This window comes from Euprymna scolopes, chromosome 46 (assembly GCF_053919585.1).
Source record: "Euprymna scolopes isolate OS-2025 chromosome 46, ASM5391958v1, whole genome shotgun sequence".
NCBI lineage: Eukaryota > Metazoa > Mollusca > Cephalopoda > Sepiida > Sepiolidae > Euprymna > Euprymna scolopes.
This window is the reverse complement of record NC_136527.1, coordinates 31,872,244-31,885,275: the sequence shown is the minus strand read 5'-3', so window position 1 is coordinate 31,885,275 and position 13,032 is coordinate 31,872,244.

The window sequence follows — 13,032 nt, the reverse complement described above, 5'->3', positions numbered from 1 at the left end:
TACACATCTCCACCATATTGGTTCTGCCCAAGTCCTTTTCCTCCATAATGAACAAATCTCTATTCCGCTTTCAACTTGAATTCTTCAGGTATGTTATTCCCTTCAAATTATTCTGAGGGATTTCATTCTTTTGTTCATTAAGCATAATAATCTTTGACTATTTCTAAAACTCACACGAGCCATGCATGCATGCAGACGCTAGTGTTTTAACAATTTTTTCTGCTTACCTTACTATTGATTAAATATGGGCATCACCTTGCATATCTATTGAACAAACTCTTCTACAATTAATAAGTTTTTATCACAGAGTTCAAGTCACTGTGTAAGCGCTTAAAAATATTATTTATTACTGACACATCTGCTAACCTAGTAACCAGAGTTCTATAATTTTTTCCCTCAATTTTAACCCAAAAGCAATTTGATGTGATAAAGTCTAGAAAATCGAGTCGAAGAATAAATAAATAAAAAAATAATAGTGAACAATAATAATCAAATTAAATAAAAAAACATAATAATGATAAAAAATAAAAAAATTAAAATATAAATAAAAATAAAAATGAAAACTAATAAAAATACTATAAATAAAGAATGATAATATAAATAAAAAAGAATAATAAAAATAATATAAATAAAAAAATAATAAAAAGTAGAAATAAAAATAGAAAATTTTCCTTCTCTCTTGTTTTAAATACAAGTCCCTTACTCTCTACTTTATATCTCCATACTTCATCATTCACCCACCTCCTGCAGACACTGACTTTTCCGTTTTCCAACATTTTCTTCCTTAGAAGAGAATTCCGCCTAATCTATCTTGTTACTGCCTTTTTCAATTCTGAACATTTGAAAATAGTTGCTCGATTATATATATATATATATATATATATATATATATATATATATATATATATATATATATATATATCGTTTTTGGAGCAGAAACACAAGAGAAAAAATATCCACATTTTTATTTTCTATTGCATTATATGTGTGAACTCAGCTAGAGACTAAGAGTGTAGACCATGAGGTGGGTAGATGGAGCCATGCTTTCGACTGACTGTGCATGTCAAATAGTTGAGCTTACACCACTGATGATATCAATTTTGACAAGTTGACCCCATCGTTCAGTGTGTTTGCTTCCAGCTGTGATGCATGTGCGTTTGCAAAACTTCAATGCATGACACCAAGTAATTAAACTCTTGTCTCTTTTACTTTCCAAATCAGGCAATGCCATGTGGAGTTAACACAATTAAAAGACTCTCATATCTAAACTTCAATTCTCACAATCTATATAATGTAAAGAAAGTAACAGACTGTTTCCTACAACACCAAGCAAAAGCAATATGTACTAATAACAATACATATCAAAATGAGGTGGAAAGTTTAAGAGAAATCGTCCACCAGAGAGCAAGATACAAAATGTTTTCAGATAGTCGAATCACTCCTTAATACTGCCGTTATATAGACAACACTTTGTATACGATATATGAAGAACTTGACAAAAGGAATTGAAAGAATTTGCATCTGTATAACGCCAGGAGAGTATTCACGTGTAATTTGACTCTCCAGAAACATGTGCCGTTTATGGAAAAATCATGATGAAGAGATTCCATATAACTGTGGAAAATTATACAAATATAAGACATGTCATTCACTAACAGTAAGGTTAAAAAGCATTGAAAAGCTGTAATATGTTGAGAGGTTAAAATATCAGTTATGGCAGAATATGGATGAAGAAATTAGTTATGGTGGAATATAGATAGAAAAGGGAAACCATAAATTCTTATGGGATTAAGTAAATATTAAAGATGAAGAAGAACAATAAAGAGTAAGCTGGCTTAAAGGATACAGCACATATTCTGGGTGATGATCAACTACTAACGACATTATATGGATAATACTTTGTATACGATATATGAAGAACTTGGCAAAAAGAATTGAAAGAATCTACAGTCTATATAATGTCAGGATAGTATTCGAGAGTGATGCGACTCTCCAGAAACATGTTGTGCGTGTCAAGCTGTTTATAGAAAAATCATGACAATAAGATTTGATATATGGAAAATTATACATAAATGTGAGACATGTCATTCACTAACAGTAAGGTTAGCAAAACATTGAAAAGCTGTAATATATTGAGAGGTTAAAAAGTCAGTTATGACGGAATATAGATAGAAAAGGGAAGCCATAAACTCTTATGGGAGGAAGTAATTATTAAAGATGAAAAAGAACAACAAAGGAAACACCATATATTCTGGGTAATGATCAACTACTAAGCATACCTAGTATAGTATTTAACATAATATGGCAAGCATTAATAATAAATAATAATTATTTATCTACATATACATATAGTAATAAGTAGTAAAAATGTCTATATATATATATAAAATGCAGTAATAAATAATAATAACATTTTGAACCAAAATATTTCCTAAAATACTAGGTTTTTCTGCTAGAACCCGTGGTGCTATGGATAAAGTACTTGGTAAAATTCAGTCGTAAGTTACATACTCTTGGACGTTAAATTTTACCTATCTTGTCTTGCTTTTTTGCTGCGTTCTGAAATCTTTGTCAAATATGCTGTTAACCAATATCGTCTTGTTACATCCAAAACGGAAAGGAAAACATAGTCACCTATGTAAACAAGAGCCTCTTAAATAAAAATCTTGTATAATTATCTAAACTCAAATCTAAATTAATATTAAGCGGACTTCACAAATTGATAAAAGTTAATTATTGGATTTTAATTATAAGGTGAAGCTCGCATGATTCAAACTCGAGATATATAATGCCAAAAACATCCACCCATTAATAAGTAGATATTAATAAGCCCCTTGTACCCATTCCCCCTATTTTTTAAAAATGGAGAGTAGATAATACAGTGAATGTGTTATCAGCAGCTCCAGTAACTCTCGCTTCTCCTTTTTTGTCCCTCAGTCCTCATGCAAATGAGTGATTTTTCTGACAAAGGGTGAAGAAAAAACTGCTTTAAAGGTCGGTAGTACTTGTTGAACACTAGTCTGAGATGTCTGAAATTTTTCTGTCTCTATGCCTATCCTTGTGGGTATGTCACTAGTAAGGGTGCTGGAGGTAAACGTTTCGTCTGGGCTTACGTTATCCGCCTGATAGTCAGGGACCCGAACCTTGGATTAACCACTAAGGAGGCTGTCCTATCAGCAGGCGCAAAGTACTGGGACTGCTGTATTGCAATTTGTTGAATGAACTCTTTACCATGCAGTAGTCTCTGGTGGGGCATCTTGATGTCATACTAGTGGGTAATTGTTACGGCTTTACCTTTTCATGTGCTACAAAAAATATTCCTGTCTTTTTCTCTCTTACTTTCCCTCTCTGTACTGCTCTAACCAAATATGCCGATCTGTTCCACAAATCCCAATACCTCAACATGAAACATCTCCAGAAAAAACTCGAATAAACCTAGAACCCCATCTTCAAACATAGACCCCTACTTCCATATCTCCTTCTCCAACATCAGGGGTCTACATTCCAACCTTCCAGAGGTAGAAACCCAATTACAGGAGACGACACAGGACATATTCTTTCTAAGCGAAACTGGAATAGGGCCGACCACTTCCCTAAATGAGTTCATAATTAATGGATACTCTAACTTAACATCTAAATCTGACCCCCAAGATCGCCATGGGACTGGAATATGTGCCTACATTAAAGATGGCTTCCCATGTGGCAGGAATATCTCTAGAGAAGATCCTAATTCACCTTATATGTGCTTCTGGGTTGCACTTGCTTACACCACTGCATTTATATTTGCCCTCTATCGGCCCCACAATCACAGAATTATTATCTTTAAGAGCATATCTAAGAAAATAGACCACATCCTAACAAATAGGATCCTGAACAGAAGTGTGCGTTCTATCCCAACCATTATCAACGGACCAGAGGTCATCTCCTCAGCTTCAGACAAGGCCAGACTATTTGCCAAGAACTTTGCAGCTAATTCTACCCTATGCGACGAAGGTCATCAACTTCCCATATTTCCTCCTATAACACAGAACACGCTAGGTAGCATACAAATAGCTATGCCTGAGGTCGCCAAGTTAATCAAGAACCTTGATTCCAGTAAAGCTACTGGCCCTGATGGCATCCCAATTATAATGTTTAAAAAGCTTCAACCAGAACTTGCTCCCATACTTACGAAACTGTTTAAACGTTACCTTAAGGAGAAGTGCTTCCAACACCCTGGAAAACCTCATCAGTATGCCCTGTATTTAATAACTCAGGTGATACGTCATCTTCCTCTCAGTACAGACCAATAAGTCTCCTGTGTGTTATGAGTAAGTTGCTCGAATCCATATTAAATAGAGAAATAGTCAACCACCTCAGCAGAAATAACCTTCTTAGTGACACGCAATATGGTTTCCGTTTTGCAAGATCTACCACATATGTGCTAACATTTATATCTCATAGGATTAGTGAATCTCTTGACAAAGGTTTCCTTTCCAGGGCAATTGCTCTTGACATATGAAAGGCCTTCGACAGCGTATGGCAAAAAGCCCTACTTCACAAGATCTCCAGCTACGGTATAACTAGAAATATTCTCTCTATCATTAAATCATTTCTCTCCGATAGGCTCATAAGAACAGTGGCCGATGGGCAAAAATCAGAGGCCTGCAGTATTAATGCTGGAGTTCCTCAAGGGTCCATCCTGGGCCCAACTCTCTTCCTGATCTACATCAATGATCTCCCTAAACACATACTTAAATCATTCGTTGACATCTATGTTGATGACACGACCATCTACGACAAAACATCAAAGGCTGTAAATGACCAAGTTCTCTCTAATTCTCTCTCCTCTGATCTCGAACGAGTGGTTCAGTGGGGGAAGACGTGGCTGGTTACTTTTAATGCATCTAAAACCAAACTTATATCTTTATATCATCAACGCTCTGATCCCCATCTTGCATCAATTGAAATGGATGGCTCTCGTCTAAGAGAAGCCCCATGTTTTGACAAGCTTCTGGGCTTGACCTTCACTCCTGATCTGAAATGGAACATGTATATCAAGTCTGTTGCCAAGGTCGCTGGAAAGATGGTGGGATCCTTCTACCGCTCCAGAAGATATCTCACTACTGATGCAATTCTCTATCTATATAAAAGCCAAGTACTCCAAGGATGGAATACTGCTGCCATATCTGGACAGGAGCTGCTAAAAACAGCCTATCCTGCCTTAACAGGGTACAAAATAGACTTAGTGCTTAGTGGGGGATGCCCTTTTCTCTTCCCTGCAACCTCTCTCCCACAGAAGAGACGTTGCGAGCCTATCCTTGTTTTATCGTAATTTCCATGGCAGGTGCTCCTCTGAACTCCAATCTCTTGTCCCCTCTCGCCAATCTTTTACGAAAAACATCCATCTAGCTGAATCCATTATCAAACACTTTCCCCACTCTTTATCTATGCCTAAATCAAAACGTAGATTCCATGAACAAAGCTTCTTTCTTAGAACTGCACACCTGTGTAACTCTCTTGCGTCTGCCTGCTTCCCTCTTGACTACAACTTGGATATCTTCAAGTCGAACGCAAACAAATTCCTGATGAATCGCCTCCTTAAGTAGACACTTTATTAAATATCCACACTAATGTACTGTACTTATAATAACCCTTATCCCTGAGTGGCTTCCGGGCTTTGATAAGTGGTGACCACCTTGTAAAGAAAATCAGTGAGAGTGAAAACAGAATTTGAAATTACATAGGAATTCTAGCAATCATCGCTAACGATATAAGAGCATGCTAATCTAATGTACTAAATAAAGACTTCTGTTCAGAATTCTGTACATAATTTGGAGTTGAAAAGAAAAGTTCCCAAGATTTTCAAATAGAAACACATTGAATATTTGAAAATAGAAATACATTGAATATTTGAAAATAGAAATACATTGAATATTTGAAAATAGAAATACATTGAATATTTGAAAATAGAAACACATTGAATATTTGAAAATAGAAACACATTGAATATTTGAAAATAGAAACACATTGAATATTTGAAAATAGAAATACATTGAATATTTGAAAATAGAAATACATTAATCTTGCTAACTAACCAGTATTGCATAAAACTATAATCATTTTATTTTGAATTTCATCAATAATAAATGTTTGTGATATTTTTAATAAAAATCAACAAAATAAATTTAATTTTATCACATGAAATATATGTTTTCAATTTTTTTAATATTTTCAGAATTTGCAACAATTAAAAGAAATCCATTAATGAATTAGTTGGACTTTTTTCATTGGTGATTTAAAAAGGTATAACATAATTAGAAATTTTTTCATCTAAATTTTCTAAAGTTGAAAAATATGGATGTAACTCATCAAACAGTTTTCATCAAATTTGGAAAAAAATAGTTTTTCTAACGTGTCTTTATTATCAAGTATTGCACTAAATTGAATCTCCAATAAACAGTGCAACTTACATAAAAAAGGGTTAAAAAGGATGAACATGATCCAAAATTTCTTTATATAAAATGTCTAAAGTTGAAATTTATTAACATGCTTCTCATCATACACTCCATTGCATATACTTACTGGGAATCAGATACAAAACAACATGGGAGACAATCAACATACGAGAAAGAAACCACATTCATGTGAAGTATGTGGTGCATCTTTTGCACAGAAGATAAATTTGTTGCATCATATAAAAACACATACAAGAAAAAAAGCACATTCTTGTAAATTATGTGGTTCTTCTTTTGCCCTTAAACACAATTTGTTGCGTCATATGCTAACACATACAGGAGATAAACCACATTCTTGTGAGGTATATGGTTCTTCTTTTGCACAGAAGTCACATTTGGTGAATCATATTGCAACACATACTGGAGAAAAACCACATTCTTGTAAAGTATGTGGCTCTTCTTTTGTCGGAAAACACGATTTGTCGCGTCATATGCTAACACATACGGGAGAGAAGCCACATTCTTGTGAAGTATGTGGTTCTTCTTTTGCACGGAAGGCAAATTTATTGAGTCATATTAAAACACATACAGGAGAAAAAACATTTTCTTGTGAAGTATGTGGTTCTTATTTTGCACAGAAGTCCACTTTGTGGAGTCATATGAAAACACATACGGGAGAGAAGCCACATTCTTGTGAAGTATGTGGTTCTTCTTTTGCACGGAAGTTAACTTTATTGAGTCATATGAAAACACATACGGGAGAGAAACCATATTCTTGTGAAGTATGTGGTTCTTCTTTTGCAGAGAAGTCAACTTTGTTGAGTCATATGAAAACACATACTGGAGAGAAACCATATTCTTGTGACGTATGTGGTTCTTCGTTTGCGCAGAAGTCAACTTTGTTTACTCATATGAAAACACATACTGGAGAGAAACCATATTCTTGTGAAGTATGTGGTTCTTCTTTTGTACAGAAGTCAACTTTGTTGACTCATGTGAAAGCACATAAAGGAGAGAAACCATTTTCTTGTGAAGTATGTGGTGTTTCTTTTGCACGGAAGTCGCATGTGTTGAGTCATATAAAAACACATGCCGGAGAGAAACCATATTCTTGTGAAGTATGTGTTTCTTCTTTTGCACAGAAGTCATATTTGTTGCATCATATGAAAACACATATGGGGAAATAACACACATTCTTGTAATGTATGTTGTTCTTCTTTTGTCATGATCTGTTGCGTCATATGCGAACACACATGTGAGACAAACCACATTTTGCATGGAAGTTATGTTTGCTGCATCATATGAAAACACTAATGGAGAAGAAACCACAGTATTGTGAAGTATGTGTTTTTTTTGCACAGAGTCAAATTTTGTTAGTCATGTGATAACACATACAGGAAAAAGGAATCTTCCAAGGAGACAGTTTTTCTCCTCTGCTATTTTGTTTAGCAATTGATCCTCTCAGTAAGTTCCTAAAGAACTGCTAAGGTGCTTATAATCTAAGCTACAGCCGCCAAAGAGAATCCTCCAAGGTAATAAACCATTTATTTTTCATGGATGATCTTAAGCTGTATGCTAACTCTGATAAGGATTTAGATCATCTACTAAAAATTGTCCACACTTTTTCCAATGACATCAAAATGAAGCTCGGGCTGAATAAGTGTGCTAAGTGCACTCTGAAAGCTGGCAAGAAGATATCTACTGAAAACATTCAGCACAATGAAAATAGTGAAATCAGAGAACTGGATGAACATGAAACATACAAATACCTCGGCATTGATGAAAATGAGTCCATAACACAACTTGTCACTCATTTTGGAAAGGATTGCCTTACAAATGATACTGAGAACCCAAACAAGCCTGCCACTGACATAGCCCGGAAAAAGTCGGAAAAAATACACTAGCCAGTTCCATAGTGTTAAAACAGAAGAATGGACCAGCCATAAACAGGCAAAATATCTACCGACTGAACTATCCCAAGAATATATCGATAGGGATGGTTCCCTGGACTGGCTCAAAAGAGGATCCCTCCATTACAACTAAGAGAGGTTGATATTGGCTGCACAAGACCAGCGCCTCATGACGAACGCATTCAAAAAGATGAGTGGTCTAAGCAACAATAATAAATGCAGGTTCTGTAGCACTGACGTTGAGAGTGTGGGCCACCTTATTTCTAGTTGCAAGGTCCTACTTGGAGATGGTTATTATACAGATCGCCATAATGGAGTTTGCAAATACCTTCACTGGAAGATATGTAAGAAACAACATTCAGTGTAGTAAAAAATTCTGGGAACATATACCCGAACGAACAGTTGGGAATGACAACTACACCATTCACTATGACTACATAATACCTACTGTTACATATCTTGAAAACGCAGCTGTTAAACCAAATATGGTGATTTGGGACAGAGCAAACAAAAAAGCGACCATAATAGAGGTCAGTGTACCCAATGATTCAGGGCTTAACAGAGCTGAGAGGGAAAAGATAACAAAGTATCAAGGATTTATGTATGATATGAAACGAAATTGGAAATTAAAAGACGTTTCAATTATACCAGTCATTATAGGAGCACTTGGGCGTATGAAAAAGAACTTTAAAAAGTACATAGCAAGCATACCCGGTGAACCAAGTGCAAGTGAAATACAAACAATTGCACTGAAAGGGACGGCTAGAATCCTGAAAAAGATCTCTTGGTTGGACTCACTAAAATAGGGGTAAATGTCAGACATCTGGTTGGATGTCCCACATCCTAGAAGAAAAAGTTTAAGAAAAATGAAACAAGAAAAACACCACATTCTTTGCACAGAATTAAAAAAATCTGATTTTCTTCATTTACATCACACCCAATCAATTTATTCATGTGTCAATAAAAAATTCAACATTGAGTTTTTTAAATATAAGTTTGTTTTTGTTATTTTTCATTTATTTGTTTTACAAAAAAGTACATCCGTTTGATTGTTTTTATTTACGCCACATCAAATCAATTCTTTTTACAATTAAAAAAATAAACGTCAAGTTTTTAAAGATTAGTTGTTTTTTACGTTACATAAAATCAATTTACAATGAAAAAATCTGTTGGATGTTTTCATTTACATAAAAATAAATTTATGCCGTTTACAATGAAAAATTCAACAGATTTTTTCATTCACATCCAATCAATTTATTCGTGTTACAAAAAATCAATTTATGCCTTTTACAATGAAAAATTCAACAGATTTTTTCATTTACATCCAATCAATTTATTCGTGTTACATAAAATCAATTTATGCCTTTTACAATGAAAAATTCAACAGATTTTTTCATTTACATCCAATCAATTTATTCGTGTTACATAAAATCAATTTATGCCTTTTACAATGAAAAATTCAACAGATTTTTTCATTCACATCCAATCAATTTATTCGTGTTACAAAAAATCAATTTATGCCTTTTACAATGAAAAATTCAACAGATGTTTTTCATTTACATCCAATCAATTTATTCGTGTTACATAAAATCAATTTATGCCTTTTACAATGAAAAATTCAACAGATTTTTTCATTCACATCCAATCAATTTATTCGTGTTACAAAAAATCAATTTATGCCTTTTACAATGAAAAATTCAACAGATGTTTTTCATTTACATCCAATCAATTTATTCGTGTTACATAAAATCAATTTATGCCTTTTACAATGAAAAATTCAACAGATTTTTTCATTCACATCCAATCAATTTATTCGTGTTACAAAAAATCAATTTATGCCTTTTACAATGAAAAATTCAACAGATGTTTTTCATTTACATCCAATCAATTTATTCGTGTTACATAAAATCAATTTATGCCTTTTACAATGAAAAATTCAACAGATTTTTTCATTCACATCCAATCAATTTATTCGTGTTACAAAAAATCACTTTATGCCTTTTACAATGAAAAATTCAACAGATGTTTTTCATTTACATCCAATCAATTTATTCGTGTTACATAAAATCAATTAATTCCTTTTACAATGAAAAATTCAACAGATTTTTTCATTCACATCCAATCAATTTATTCGTGTTACAAAAAATCAATTTATGCCTTTTACAATGAAAAATTCACCAGATGTTTTTCATTTACATCCAATCAATTTATTCGTGTTACATAAAATCAATTTATGCCTTTTACAATGAAAAATTCAACAGATTTTTTCATTCACATCCAATCAATTTATTCGTGTTACAAAAAATCAATTTATGCCTTTTACAATGAAAAATTAAACAGATGTTTTTCATTTAAATCCAATCAATTTATTCGTGTTACATAAAATCAATTTATGCCTTTTACAATGAAAAATTCAACAGATTTTTTCATTCACATCCAATCAATTTATTCGTGTTACAAAAAATCAATTTATGCCTTTTACAATGAAAAATTCAACAGATGTTTTTCATTTACATCCAATCAATTTATTCGTGTTACATAAAATCAATTTATGCCTTTTACAATGAAAAATTCAACAGATTTTTTCATTCACATCCAATCAATTTATTCGTGTTACAAAAATCAATTTATGCCTTTTACAATGAAAAATTCAACAGATGTTTTTCATTTACATCCAATCAATTTATTCGTGTTACATAAAATCAATTTATGCCTTTTACAATGAAAAATTCAACAGATGTTTTCATTCACATCCAATCAATTTATTCGTGTTACAAAAAATCAATTTATGCCTTTTACAATGAAAAATTCAACAGATTTTTTCATTTACATCCAATCAATTTATTCGTGTTACATAAAATCAATTTATGCCTTTTACAATGACCAATTTAACAGATTTTTTCATTCACATCCAATCAATTTATTCGTGTTACAAAAAATCAATTTATGCCTTTTACAATGAAAAATTCAACAGATTTTTTCATTCACATCCAATCAATTTATTCGTGTTACAAAAAATCAATTTATGCCTTTTACAATGAAAAATTCAACAGATTTTTTTCATTCACATCCAATCAATTTATTCGTGTTACATAAAATCAATTTATGCCTTTTACAATGAAAAATTTAACAGATTTTTTCATTCACATCCAATCAATTTATTCGTGTTACAAAAAATCAATTTATGCCTTTTACAATGAAAAATTCAACAGATTTTTTCATTTACATCCAATCAATTTATTCGTGTTACAACAAATCAATTTATGCCTTTTACAATGAAAAATTCAACAGATTTTTTCATTCACATCCAATCAATTTATTCGTGTTACATAAAAATCAATTTATGCCTTTTACAATGAAAAATTCAACAGATTTTTTCATTCACATCCAATCAATTTATTCGTGTTACATAAAATCAATTTATGCCTTTTACAATGAAAAATTCAACAGATTTTTTCATTTACATCCAATCAATTTATTCGTGTTACAAAAATCAATTTATGCCTTTTACAATGAAAAATTCAACAGATTTTTTCATTCACATCCAATCAATTTATTCGTGTTACATAAAATCAATTTATGCCTTTTACAATGAAAAATTCAACAGATTTTTTCATTCACATCCAATCAATTTATTCGTGTTACAAAAAATCAATTCATGCCTTTTACAATGAAAAATTCAACAGATGTTTTTCATTTACATCCAATCAATTTATTCGTGTTACATAAAAATCAATTTATGCCTTTACAATGAAAAATTCAACAGATTTTTTCATTCACATCCAATCAATTTATTCGTGTTACATAAAAATCAATTTATGCCTTTTACAATGAAAAATTCAACAGATTTTTTCATTTACATCCAATCAATTTATTCGTGTTACATAAAAATCAATTTATGCCTTTACAATGAAAAATTCAACAGATTTTTTCATTCACATCCAATCAATTTATTCGTGTTACATAAAAATCAATTTATGCCTTTTACAATGAAAAATTCAACAGATTTTTTCATTTACATCCAATCAATTTATTCGTGTTACATAAAATCAATTTATGCCTTTTACAATGAAAAATTCAACAGATTTTTTCATTCACATCCAATCAATTTATTCGTGTTACAAAAAAAAAATTTATGCCTTTTACAATGAAAAATTTAACAGATTTTTTCATTTACATCCAATCAATTTATTCGTGTTACAAAAAATCAATTTATGCCTTTTACAATGAAAAATTCAACAGATTTTTTCATTTACATCCAATCAATTTATTCGTGTTACATAAAATCAATTTATGCCTTTTACAATGAAAAATTCAACAGATTTTTTCATTCACATCCAATCAATTTATTCGTGTTACAAAAAATCAATTTATGCCTTTTACAATGAAAAATTTAACAGATTTTTTCATTCACATCCAATCAATTTATTCGTGTTACAAAAAATCAATTTATGCCTTTTACAATGAAAAATTCAACAGATTTTTTCATTTACATCCAATCAATTTATTCGTGTTACAAAAATCAATTTATGCCTTTTACAATGAAAAATTCAACAGATTTTTTCATTCACATCCAATTAATTTATTCGTGTTACAAAAAATCAATTTATGCCTTTTACAATGAAAAATTCAACAGATTTTTTCATTCACATTCAATCAATTTATTCGTGTTACAAAAATCAATT